Genomic DNA, 13,091 nt, shown 5'->3' on the forward strand with positions numbered 1-13,091 from the left:
GAAGAGATTCTCTTCTTCCTGGAACTGGCTGATGATCTCAATCTGGATTCCTGATTTTGATCTTACCGGGCTATGAGAAGGGTTGGTATCAACTAAAGAGAAACCTATCAAGGCATTCCTCAGATTCTTTACCTTCCTAACCCTGTGACCCTTTAGTACAGTTCCTCATATTGTGGTGACCCTCCAATCATAAAGTTATCTTTGTCGATGCTTCATACCTGTAATTTTGCCACAGATATGAATCATCATGTAAATATCCCATATGAAGATGGTCTTAGGTGACTCACTCTGTGAAAAGGCGGTTCGACCCCTAAAGGGATTGCAGCCCACAGGTTGAGAACTGCTGCTCTTAGGCGAGTTTCTGTTTATAAGGAAAGTAACCACTTCCCTTCTCTGTGGCTAATGTCAAAAGGTATCTAGTTCCTGATTGACCTAAACAGTCTTTATCATATCACAGTCTCTACACAGTTCTGACCTCTAATGTCACCTTTCATAGCCACTTACCCTGATAAAACTGATGAGAATTTCCCCGCCAAGCTGCTGTTTTCAACTCTCTGAGGCAGCTCAGCAATTGGCCCAGTGATCAACTCTTTCTATCCATGGAGTGAATCTAGTTAGGTAATTTCACTACACTTTGCTTGTGTTTGCAAGCATGAGGACCTGGGTTTGGATTACCAGTATCCATGTAAATCAGACTTGGGAGAACATGTCTGCAATCCCCATGTTCCTTCAAAGAGATGGAAGGCAGAGACAAAATCCATGGATACTCACAGGTCAGCTACTTGGTCCCTGCTGCAGCAAAACAAGATCCTGTTTTGATCAAGGTGAAAGGCAAAGACTAGAACCCATGGTTTTCTCTAATCTCCAAAAGCTTATCATGGTATACATGCACTCACTCTGTCATAGCAATACACACATATCACCATGAACCCCCTCAAACACCCTAATCTCCCACATACCTACATGTCTATCCCCATACTTAAATCTGCTGTGCATACATACCACACACACACATGCATCCCCCATATTTACATAAAGGTATGATGGTAGATATGACCAACACTTGAAACCAAGAAACACCAGGAAACAAGCTGGACACAGGTGTTTTCTCAAAGTTATAGATACAGGTAACATAATTGTGTATGCACGCAGGTGTGTATTGTGTGTGTGTGAGTACATACATGTATATATGTAACTGCATGAGTAAATTGTGTGTGTGTATGAGTGCATACATATATATATGTAACTGCATGAGTAAATTGTGTGTGTGCGTGTGTGTGTGTGTGTGGAGGGGGTGCTTGTGTGCAGATGCACGTAGAAGCTCACAATCAAGAAAAAGCTTCCAAGTATGAAATTATTTGACCCTCGTTCTTGTATAACAGGCTTAACCACTATATATATAAAGATATGTATGTGTGTGTGTGTGTGTGTGTGTGTGTGTGTATAACAATATATATAAATATAAAGATATACACACATACACACACATACACACTATTCATTGGCTGTTGTGTGGATTTCAAGATCATTGCATTCAATATCACTGGGTGTCATATACTGTAAAGCAAGGAATTAAAATTTCAAATCCTCAATGAGAGGCCAGAAAGAGGTTAAACCAAGAGGCACAGTCATCCCTTCCGTCTCCTGGAGGCTGACCTGAGCTCTTTTCTAGTCATCCTGCCATGACTTCCATCCCACCATTGATGTTCTTGTTCCATGCATCTGCATTACCAATGTTTGTCATTTATAAAATATTTGAGTGAATAATAAGTTCATGAGAAATGTAAAAATGAAAGAAGAGTTAACTCAATGTTAGTAGCCCTCCTCTAGCCTACCTCAGCTAGCCGTATCCACTCCTGTGGTCATCATGAATACCAGATTATTTTGTATTTTACTGTACATTGATAGTAATATATTCAAATCCTCATAACTCTCTTAAATCAGTGCACAGTGCAGCAGTTACAAACTGTGTATCGTTTTTCAGCTACAGTAAATTGAACACTTTCTCACATTAGTAACAAGTTTGGGTGGATGTAGAGTTTCCATTCCTGTTCACCACCAACATCTAAGAGAGGAACATTAAAGTTATTCCAGAATTTTGACAAGTTAATAATCCTACGACACATCTATCACTACAAGTGTTAGTTCACTGGGGTAAACGACCTATGTGCAAAATTCCTGGTATGGATTCTCCAGGTTAGAGCTACACGCAAGTTAAGTTTTGATATATAATCGAAACGCATCCCTCCTTACCACCAAACAGGAGGCTGTCAACTCCAGCAAGCCAGACCCAACTCGTGATATGCCGATATGCAACTTTATTGCTCATAATACAAATAAAATATCAGCCTATTGGTTATATTTTGCAGGATTTTATTTAATCAAAACATACTTTCTCACATTTATGCCTATTAAAAATATGGTTGGTAATCTCTTCTCAAAAAAAGCTTGTGATAAGTAACACAGAATTGAAATAGGCATTACAAACATTTACTTCTCTTAACATTGTTAAAAATTTTTGAGATTATAATGTAATTGCATTTCTCCCCTCTTTTCCCTACCTCTAAACACTCCCAATATACTTCTCTATGCTCCTTTCAAATTCATGGACTCGTTTTTATTAATTGCTATTGCACACATATATTTTATCTATATACATGTACTTTCCTAAATATAAGATGATCTGCCTGCATAGTGTTACTTGCATATATGTTTTCAGTGCTGACCATTTGGTACGTGATAACCAACGGTGTGCCCTTCCTTGGGGAATATTATTTCTTTTGGTCTCAGTGCTCCATAGCTACCTGTAGTTCTTTTTGTAAGGTAGAGGTCTCATGGGCATTTTCTGTCTACTTTGTCTTGTTTCTTGTTGTATTGGTTCAGCTCATGTATAGACAATAATTATGATGGGAATTTATGGGTGCACGATTTGCCTCTGTACCTCAGTGAAATCATTTTCATGAGTAATTTCTTTTTATTTATTAAAACTTTAGTTGCTTTTCTATTTTTTTTGTGCAAGAGCACAATGGTCTCTGACATTCATTGATGAATCTCCAATTTAAAACTGCAGTTGAATGAATCCATGAGGACAGATACACTACAAAGTTGCATGTAACAGTATTACTACTGCATATGAAGCCTTCTTACTGTACTTTACTATGTGGCTCGTTTTGCTGTATATGAGCTAAGAATCTTCATCCCCACATCACCCAACAAAGGAAGTATTTCAATTAGTATATCACGAGCAACGTCAAGGATCTTCTGAATTGAAATTTGTTTCATGGCTTTAATCTCTTCCTCTCTCAGCTTTATTTCTCTTCTTAAATCTTCATATTTCTCCTCAATTCCTTCAAGAAGTAGATCTGCTAGGGCCTAACAAAAACAGACAGTCTATTTCTCAGAATACACATGACTGATATTTCATAATAAGAGCATCTGAGCAAATGTGTACGTGTTTCCACAATCTTATAAAAAATAGCATTTGGCAAGTGTGTCCAAAACTCAAACATTCACCTGAAGACCCAGAGAAGCTATGGCTGATATTTCCTTACAAATCTCTCCATGGGATGATGGAGACTTCGGGTTATGACAGCCCTGAGAACTATGGAGTAAGGTACAACATCTGGGGTGGGGGAGTTGAGGGATTAACTCACACCAGTCTCAGTTTCATTGAACTGAGCCAACACCATCTGTCTCACAAACGATGGTAAGTAACTGTTGCCCCTGAGAGTGGGGCAGCCAAGCTCTGGGATGGGAGAAAGACTGCATTTCTATTGTACTCCATTTCTGTAGAATGCAGCAACAAGCTCTGGAAACAGACACTGCTGAAATCAGAGCATCAGATTCATGTCCTGTCTAGTGTGATTGTTTCAAAGACATCCTTGACTGTTCTGCTAAGCGGGGCTCGAGACCCCATATGTACAACAATGCCAAGCAACCAGAGCTTCCAGGGACTAAGCCACTACCTAAAGACTATACATGGACTGACCCTGGACTCTGACCTCATAGGTAGCAATGAATATCCTAGTAAGAGCACCAGTGGAAGGGGAAGCCCTGGGTCCTGCTAAGACTGAACCCCCAGTGAACTAGATTGTTGGGGGGAGGGCAGCAAGGGGGGGAGGATGGGGCGGGGAACACCCATAACGAAGGGGAGGGGGAAGGGGGATGTTTGCCCGGAAACCGGGAAAGGGAATAACACTCGAAATGTATATAAGAAATACTCAATAAAAAAAAGAAACACTGACATGCATAAATTAAAATAAATAAATCTAAGAAATATAAAAAAATAATTCTTAGAGTGAGCTGAGGTGTTTTTCAGGTGGAGAAAAATGAGACCACTCTAAAGCAGACAAGAGCGGCCGCTGGATAAAGTTTGCCTTCATTCCAACATAGGTTACTAACACTACAGGAGGTGGTATATCTCTATAATTAAGGTCTTCACTAGGATTAAGGTGGATCTGAGGTTTTCGTGTTTACATGTCATTGGGGGTTCTCTCTGGGATCATGAATTCCTAGTCAACGTCACATTTTTCCAGGAGAGCCATAGTTGGTCATGTTTTCATCCCATCAAGACTCACCTTCAGCTTGTGGTCCAGAACCCTCTCCTTATCTCTCAGAATGTTCTCCTTTTCCATCTCCATCTTCTTCTGCAGCTGGGCCATGATTTCTGAGAAGCTTCTCATTTGAGTCTCAGTCTCTTGCTCTTGCTTCTTCTGTTGCTGCCTCTTTAACTCCAGCTCCTTCTCAGCTGCCTCCTTCTTGGCCAGTTCAGCTGTCCCAAAGGGATTTAGAGAAGGAAGAAAGGACAATCAGAGGTATGTTCCTGATTCTCAAAAATCAGTCTGATTTCCACATGAAAATTCTCTGAAGCTTCACATCACCATGCAATGACTCCCTATGTGGTGGAAATGCACTGACTGCCTAGGCATGCAACACCAGCCTCAATCACAGGTTTCAGATCTAGAAGGGGATTCAGGATGGAAGTTCCTGTTTGGGAGATCTTCCTATCCATCAATCATGGGCTCTCCCGGAAGTCTGAAAGAGCTCAGCCCTTCTCTGTACCTGCCATGGCTCTCTGTCCATCACTGAGAGCTTTGTCTGACTGCAAGATGGACTCCTCCACAGCGATCTGTGACTTCAAGAAGTTCTGGAAGACCTCACTTGCCTGGGTACCAAAAGAGTGAAAACCTTAAACAACAAGGATGTAGTTTTCTGATGGAAGAGGTATCATTCTTTGACATTTCGACCCTGTCTGCAGTATTTGAATCCTGCTGTAGTTCACATGTGTGTACTGTAATTCTCTGATTGTAACAAAGTCTACCATCTTTACTGAGATTGAAGAATTAAACCTCTGTAAAAGCATTCTGCTAGGTCTCTAGCCTCATGGTTTATATCTACAGTGTTTATATCTACTCTTTCTTGTAGTGATGCCCCTGATAGCTTGATTCCTTTACCTGCATGTAACATGCACACATACTCCTCTTCAAACAAGACACCTAGCACTTCAGACCCTCCCATTGTGTTCCTGCACTGACTACACATCCACTCCTCTCTGAATGATAGTATAAGTGTCTGCACCCCTAAGTCAATCTTGTCATTAAGTTTCTATTCAACTGTATAACCTATGTTTGCATCCAACAGAATAACAAGGCCACTCTGTACTCTAGTAGATTTTATTGCATGCACAGTGCTGTCTGGAAAACTTTGTCCTTCAACTTTTATGAAGAATACCCATAGTTAGAATCTTATGCCTATGCACAATTGAGCATGTATATGATTAAAATCAGATGAGCTATGTGTGAGAAAGGGCATGTGCATTTGATAAATTGAAAGCATAACTTAATCTATCCTTCAGAGTAGAGAGCCACTCAAACTATGGCCACCATGACTGCCTCTGCCTTCTTTTAGATAGGACTTGTGCTATTTTAAAAGCCTCACTCATATGGTTGCTGTAGATCTGGCCAGCATACACTTCTCTCATCTGTATGATTGTTTCACTCTGAATGAACCTGCCCTGCTTCTTTGGCAGGTCTGTGTGAGCTTTTCTGTTCATTGCATCCCTCAACTGCACAATGGAGATCCTGTTAAGAAGTAATTCATCCCCCACACCCGCGGATCCCGGCCCGCAGCAGCTCTCTGCTCCCAGACCCCATGGGAAAGAGACCTCACCGCCTGGTCAGGTGGGCACTCCTGAGGCTGCAGAGCGGAAGAGACCACCAACACTGCCCACCCCTGCCCACATCCCTGGCCCAAGAGGAAACTGTATAAGGCCTCCGGGCTCCCGTGGGGGAGGGCCCAGGAGCGGCAGGACCCCTGCCTGAGACACAGCCGGAACCTGAAGGAAACAGACCGGATAAACAGTTCTCTGCACCCAAATCCCGTGGGAGGGAGAGCTAAACCTTCAGAGAGGCAGACAAGCCTGGGAAACCAGAAGAGACTGCTCTCTGCACACACATCTCGGACTCCAGAGGAAAACACCAAACGCCATCTGGAACCCTAGTGCACTGAAGCTCCCGGAAGGGGAGGCACAGGACTTCCTGGTTACTGCCGCTGCAGAGAGCCCGTGGGCAGCACCCCGCGAGCGAACTTGAGCCCCGGGACCACAGGTAAGACCAACTTGTCAGCTGCAAGTGACCTGCCTGGTGAACTCAAGACACAGGCCCACAGGAACAGCTGAAGACCTGTACAGAGGAAAAACTACACGCATGAAAGCAGAACACTCTGTCCCCATAACTGGCTGAAAGAAAACAGTAAAACAGGTCTATAGCACTCCTGACACACAGGCTTATAGGACAGTCTAGCCACTGTCAGAAATAGCAGAACAAAGTAACACTAGAGATAATCTGATGGCGAGAGGCAAGCGCAGGAACCCAAGCAACAGAAACCAAGACTACATGGCACCATCGGAGCCCAATTCTCCCACCAAAACAAACATGGAATGTCCAAACACACCAGAAAAGCAAGATCTAGTTTCAAAATCATATTTGATCATGATGCTGGAGGACTTCAAGAAAGACGTGAAGAGCTCCCTTAGAGAAACACAGGAAAACATTAATAAACAAGTAGAAGCCTACAGAGAGGAATCGCAAAAATGCCTGAAAGAATTCCAGGAAAACATAAATAAACAAGTAGAAGCCCATAGAGAGGAGACACAAAAATCCCTGAAAGAATATCATGAAAACATAAATAAACAAGTAGAAGCCCATAGAGAGGAGTCACAAAAATCCCTGAAAGAATTCCAGGAAAACACAATCAAACAGTTGAAGGAATTAAAAATGGGAATAGAAGAAATCAAGAAAGAACACATGGAAACAACCCTGGATATAGAAAACCAAAAGAAGAGACAAGGAGCTGTAGATACAAGCTTCACCAACAGAATACAAGAGATGGAAGAGAGAATCTCAGGAGCAGAAGATTCCATAGAAATCATTGACTCAACTGTCAAAGATAATGTAAAGCGGAAAAAGCTACTGGTCCAAAACATACAGGAAATCCAGGACTCAATGAGAAGATCAAACCTAAGGATAATAGATATAGAAGAGAGTGAAGACTCCCAGCTCAAAGGACCAGTAAATATCTTCAACAAAATCATAGAAGAAAACTTCCCTAACCTAAAAATAGAGATACCCATAGGCATACAAGAAGCCTACAGAACTCCAAATAGATTGGACCAGAAAAGAAACACCTCCCGTCACATAATAGTCAAAACACCCAACGCAAAAAATAAAGAAAGAATATTAAAAGCAGTAAGGGAAAAAGGTCAAGTAACATATAAAGGCAGACCTATCAGAATCACACCAGACTTCTCGCCAGAAACTATGAAGGCCAGAAGATCCTGGACAGATGTCATACAGACCCTAAGAGAACACAAATGCCAGCCCAGGTTACTGTATCCTGCAAAACTCTCAATTAACATAGATGGAGAAACCAAGATATTCCATGACAAAACCAAATTTACACAATATCTTTCTACAAATCCAGCACTACAAAGGATAATAAATGGTAAAGCCCAACATAAGGAGGCAAGCTATACCCTAGAAGAAGCAAGAAACTAATCGTCTTGGCAACAAAACAAAGAGAATGAAAGCACACAAACATAACCTCACATCCAAATATGAATATAACAGGAAGCAATAATCACTATTCCTTAATATCTCTCAACATCAATGGCCTCAACTCCCCAATAAAAAGACATAGATTAACAAACTGGATACGCAACGAGGACCCTGCATTCTGCTGCCTACAGGAAACACACCTCAGAGACAAAGACAGACATTACCTCAGAGTGAAAGGCTGGAAAACAATTTTCCAAGCAAATGGTCAGAAGAAGCAAGCTGCAGTAGCCATTCTAATATCAAATAAAATCAATTTTCAACTAAAAGTCATCAAAAAAGATAAGGAAGGACACTTCATATTCATCAAAGGAAAAATCCACCAAGATGAACTCTCAATCCTAAATATCTATGCCCCAAATACAAGGGCACCTACATATGTAAAAGAAACCTTACTAAAGCTCAAAACACACATTGCACCTCACACAATAATAGTGGGAGATTTCAACACCCCACTCTCATCAATGGACAGATCATAGAAACAGAAATTAAACAGAGATGTAGACAGACTAAGAAAAGTCATGAGCCAAATGGACTTAACAGATATTTATAGAACATTCTATCCTAAAGCAAAAGGATATACCTTCTTCTCAGCTCCTCATGGTACTTTCTCCAAAATTGACCATATAATTGGTCAAAAAATGGGCCTCAACAGGTACAGGAAGATAGAAATAATTCCATGCGTGCTATCGGACCACCACGGCCTAAAACTGGTCTTCAATAACAATCAAGGAAGAATGCCCACATATACTTGGAAATTGAACAATGCTCTACTCAATGATAACCTGGTCAAGGAAGAAATAAAGAAAGAAATTAAAAACTTTTTAGAACTTAATGAAAACGAAGGTACAACATACCCAAACTTATGGGACACAATGAAAGCTGTGCTAAGAGGAAAATTCATAGCGCTGAGTGCCTGCAGAAAGAAACAGGAAAGAGCATATGTCAGCAGCTTGACAGCACACCTAAAAGCTCTAGAACAAAAAGAAGCAAATACACCCAGGAGGAGTAGAAGGCAGGAAATAATCAAACTCAGAGCTGAAATCAAACAAGTAGAAACAAAAAGGACCATAGAAAGAATCAACAGAACCAAAAGCTGGTTCTTTGAGAAAATCAACAAGATAGATAAACCCTTAGCCAGACTAACGAGAGGACACAGAGAGTGTGTCCAAATTAACAAAATCAGAAATGAAAAGGGAGACATCACAACAGAATCAGAGGAAATTCAAAAAATCATCAGATCTTACTATAAAAACCTATATTCAACAAAACTTGAAAATCTTCAGGAAATGGACAATTTCCTAGATAGATACCAGGTACCGAAGTTAAATCAGGAACAGATAAACCAGTTAAACAACCCCATAACTCCTAAGGAAATAGAAGCAGTCATTAAACGTCTCCCAACCAAAAAGAGCCCAGGTCCAGACGGGTTTAGTGCAGAATTCTATCAAACCTTCATAGAAGACCTCATACCAATATTATCCAAACTATTCCACAAAATTGAAACAGATGGATCACTACCGAATACCTTCTACGAAGCCACAATTACTCTTATACCTAAACCACACAAAGACACAACAAAGAAAGAGAACTTCAGACCAATTTCCCTTATGAATATCGACGCAAAAATACTCAACAAAATTCTGGCAAACTGAATCCAAGAGCACATCAAAACAATCATCCACCATGATCAAGTAGGCTTCATCCCAGGCATGCAGGGATGGTTTAATATACGGAAAACCGTCAACGTGATCCATTATATAAAAAAACTGAAAGAACAAAACCACATGATCATTTCATTAGATGCTGAGAAAGCATTTGACAAAATTCAACACCCCTTCATGATAAAAGTCCTGGAAAGAATAGGAATTCAAGGCCCATACCTGACCATAGTAAAAGCCATATAGAGCAAACCAGTTGCTAACATTAAACTAAATGGAGAGAAACTTGAAGCAATCCCGCTAAAATCAGGGACTAGACAAGGCTGCCCACTCTCTCCCTACTTATTCAATATAGTTCTTGAAGTTCTAGCCAGAGCAATCAGACAACAAAAGGAGGTCAAGGGGATACAGATCGGAAAAGAAGAGGTCAAAATATCACTATTTGCAGATGATATGATAGTATATTTAAGAGATCCCAAAAGTTCCACCAGAGAACTACTAAAGCTGATAAACAACTTCAGCAAAGTGGCTGGGTATAAAATTAACTCAAATAAATCAGTTGCCTTCCTATATACAAAAGAGAAACAAGCCGAGAAAGAAATTAGGGAAACGACACCCTTCATAATAGACCCAAATAATATAAAGTACCTCGGTGTGACTTTAACCAAGCAAGTAAAAGATCTGTACAATAAGAACTTCAAGACACTGAGGAAAGAAATTGAAGAAGACCTCAGAAGATGGAAAGATCTCCCATGCTCATGGATTGGCAGGATTAATATAGTAAAAATGGCCATTTTACCAAAAGCAATCTACAGATTCAATGCAATCCCCATCAAAATACCAATCCAATTCTTCAAAGAGTTAGACAGAACAATTTGCAAATTCATCTGGAATAACAAAAAACCCAGGATAGCTAAAGTTATCCTCAACAATAAAAGGACTTCAGGGGGAATCACTATCCCTGAACTCAAGCAGTATTACAGAGCAATAGTGATAAAAACTGCATGGTATTGGTACAGAGACAGACAGATAGACCAATGGAATAGAATTGAAGACCCAGAAATGAACCCACACACCTATGGGCACTTGATTTTTGACAAAGGAGCCAAAACCATCCAATGGAAAAAAGATAGCATTTTCAGCAAATGGTGCTGGTTCAACTGGAGGGCAACATGTAGAAGAATGCAGATCGATCCATGCTTATCACCCTGTACAAAGCTTAAGTCCAAGTGGATCAAGGACCTCCACATCAAAGCAGACACACTCAAACTAATAGAAGAAAAACTAGGGAAGCATCTGGAACACATGGGCACTGGAAAAAATTTCCTGAACAAAACACCAATGGCTTATGCTCTAAGATCAAGAATCGACAAATGGGATCTCATAAAACTGCAAAGCTTCTGTAAGGCAAAGGACACTGTGGTTAGGACAAAACGGCAACCAACAGATTGGGAAAAGATCTTTACCAATCCTACAACAGATAGAGGCCTTATATCCAAAATATACAAAGAACTCAAGAAGTTAGACCGCAGGGAAACAAATAACCCTATTAAAAAATGGGGTTCAGAGCTAAACAAAGAATTCACAGCTGAGGAATGCCGAATGGCTGAGAAACACCTAAAGAAATGTTCAACATCTTTAGTCATAAGGGAAATGCAAATCAAAACAACCCTGAGATTTCACCTCACACCAGTGAGAATGGCTAAGATCAAAAACTCAGGTGACAGCAGATGCTGGCGAGGATGTGGAGAAAGAGGAATACTCCTCCATTGTTGGTGGGATTGCAGACTGGTACAACCATTCTGGAAATCAGTCTGGAGGATCCTCAGAAAATTGGACATTGAATTGCCTGAGGATCCAGCTATACCTCTCTTGGGCATATACCCAAAAGATGCCCCAACATATAAAAAAGACACGTGCTCCACTATGTTCATTGCAACCTTATTTATAATAGCCAGAAGCTGGAAAGAACCCAGATGCCCTTCAACAGAGGAATGGATACAGAAAATGTGGTACATCTACACAATGGAATATTACTCAGCTATCAAAAACAACGACTTTATGAAATTCGTAGGCAAATGGTTGGAACTGGAAAATATCATCCTGAGTGAGCTAACCCAATCACAGAAAGACATACATGGTATGCACTCATTGATAAGTGGCTATTAGCCCAAATGCTTGAATTACCCTAGATGCCTAGAACAAATGAAACTCAAGACGGATGATCAAAATGTGAATGCTTCACTCCTTCTTTAAAAGGGGAACAAGAATACCCTTGGCAGGGAAGAGAGAGGCAAAGATTAAAACAGAGACTGAAGGAACACCCATTCAGAGCCTGCCCCACATGTGGCCCATACATATAGAGCCACCCAATTAGACAAGATGGATGAAGCAAAGAAGTGCAGACCGACAGGAGCCGGATGTAGATTGCTCCTGAGAGACACAGCCAGAATACAGCAAATACAGAGGCGAATGCCAGCAGCAAACCACTGAACTGAGAATAGGACCCCTGTTGAAGGAATCAGAGAAAGAACTTGAAGGGGCTCGAGACCCCATATGTACAACAATGCCAAGCAACCAGAGCTTCCAGGGACTAAGCCACTACCTAAAGACTATACATGGACTGACCCTGGACTCTGACCCCATAGGTAGCAATGAATATCCTAGTAAGAGCACCAGTGGAAGGGGAAGCCCTGGGTCCTGCTAAGACTGAACCCCCAGTGAACTAGACTGGTGGGGGAAGGGCGGCAATGTGGGGAGGGTTGGAAGGGGAACACCCATAAGGAAGGGGAGGGGGGAGGGGGATGTTTGCCCGGAAACCGGGAAAGGGAATAACACTCGAAATGTATATAAGAAATACTCAAGTTAATAAAAAAAAATGAAAAAATAAAAGAAGTAATTCATCCTGATCCTGAGTTTTAAACTGATATTCCAACGAGGAAAAGAACACTGACTCGATTTAGGAAATGATATCTCAATATATTAGCACTATCACCACCACCACCACTGCCGCCGCCATAATCTCTCCTGCTACCTCTATGTCTTTAAGTTTGATAACTAGTTCATATTTAACAAGCACACTCTATTTGTCTATGCCATCTAAAAGAATAAAACAATATAAACTTTTTCCTGCAATAATATGTATATTTGGATAAAAAATTATCAGATTATTCAACAAATCAATGTTCTCTTTCATTTGGATTTATATTATAAATATTACTTCCAGAGGAAAGAAATAGAAATTATTTACTATCATGCAGTATTTCATATATCTAAGACTAGAATGGTCATGGTTTATTCACTCTGCTTTCTCTCCATA

General features: G+C 40.7%; 1 pseudogene across 1 annotated transcript in view; it reads right to left on the bottom strand.

Moving 5' to 3' along the window:
• Positions 1-2,361: 2,361 nt before the first annotated feature.
• Positions 2,362-13,091, bottom strand: part of Gbp6-ps2 (guanylate binding protein 6, pseudogene 2) — a 36,696-nt pseudogene continuing 25,966 nt past the window's right edge. Inside the window, exons 9-11 of the transcript XR_015672600.1 lie at positions 5,062-5,164; positions 4,578-4,771; positions 2,362-3,372 (exon numbers count right to left, since the gene is read on the bottom strand). The product of XR_015672600.1 is annotated as a guanylate binding protein 6, pseudogene 2 (transcript). The remainder of the gene's footprint in view (positions 3,373-4,577; positions 4,772-5,061; positions 5,165-13,091) is intronic.

This window comes from Rattus norvegicus, chromosome 2, assembly GCF_021556685.1.
Source record: "Rattus norvegicus strain SHRSP/BbbUtx chromosome 2, alternate assembly SHRSP_T2T, whole genome shotgun sequence".
Lineage (NCBI taxonomy): Eukaryota > Metazoa > Chordata > Mammalia > Rodentia > Muridae > Rattus > Rattus norvegicus.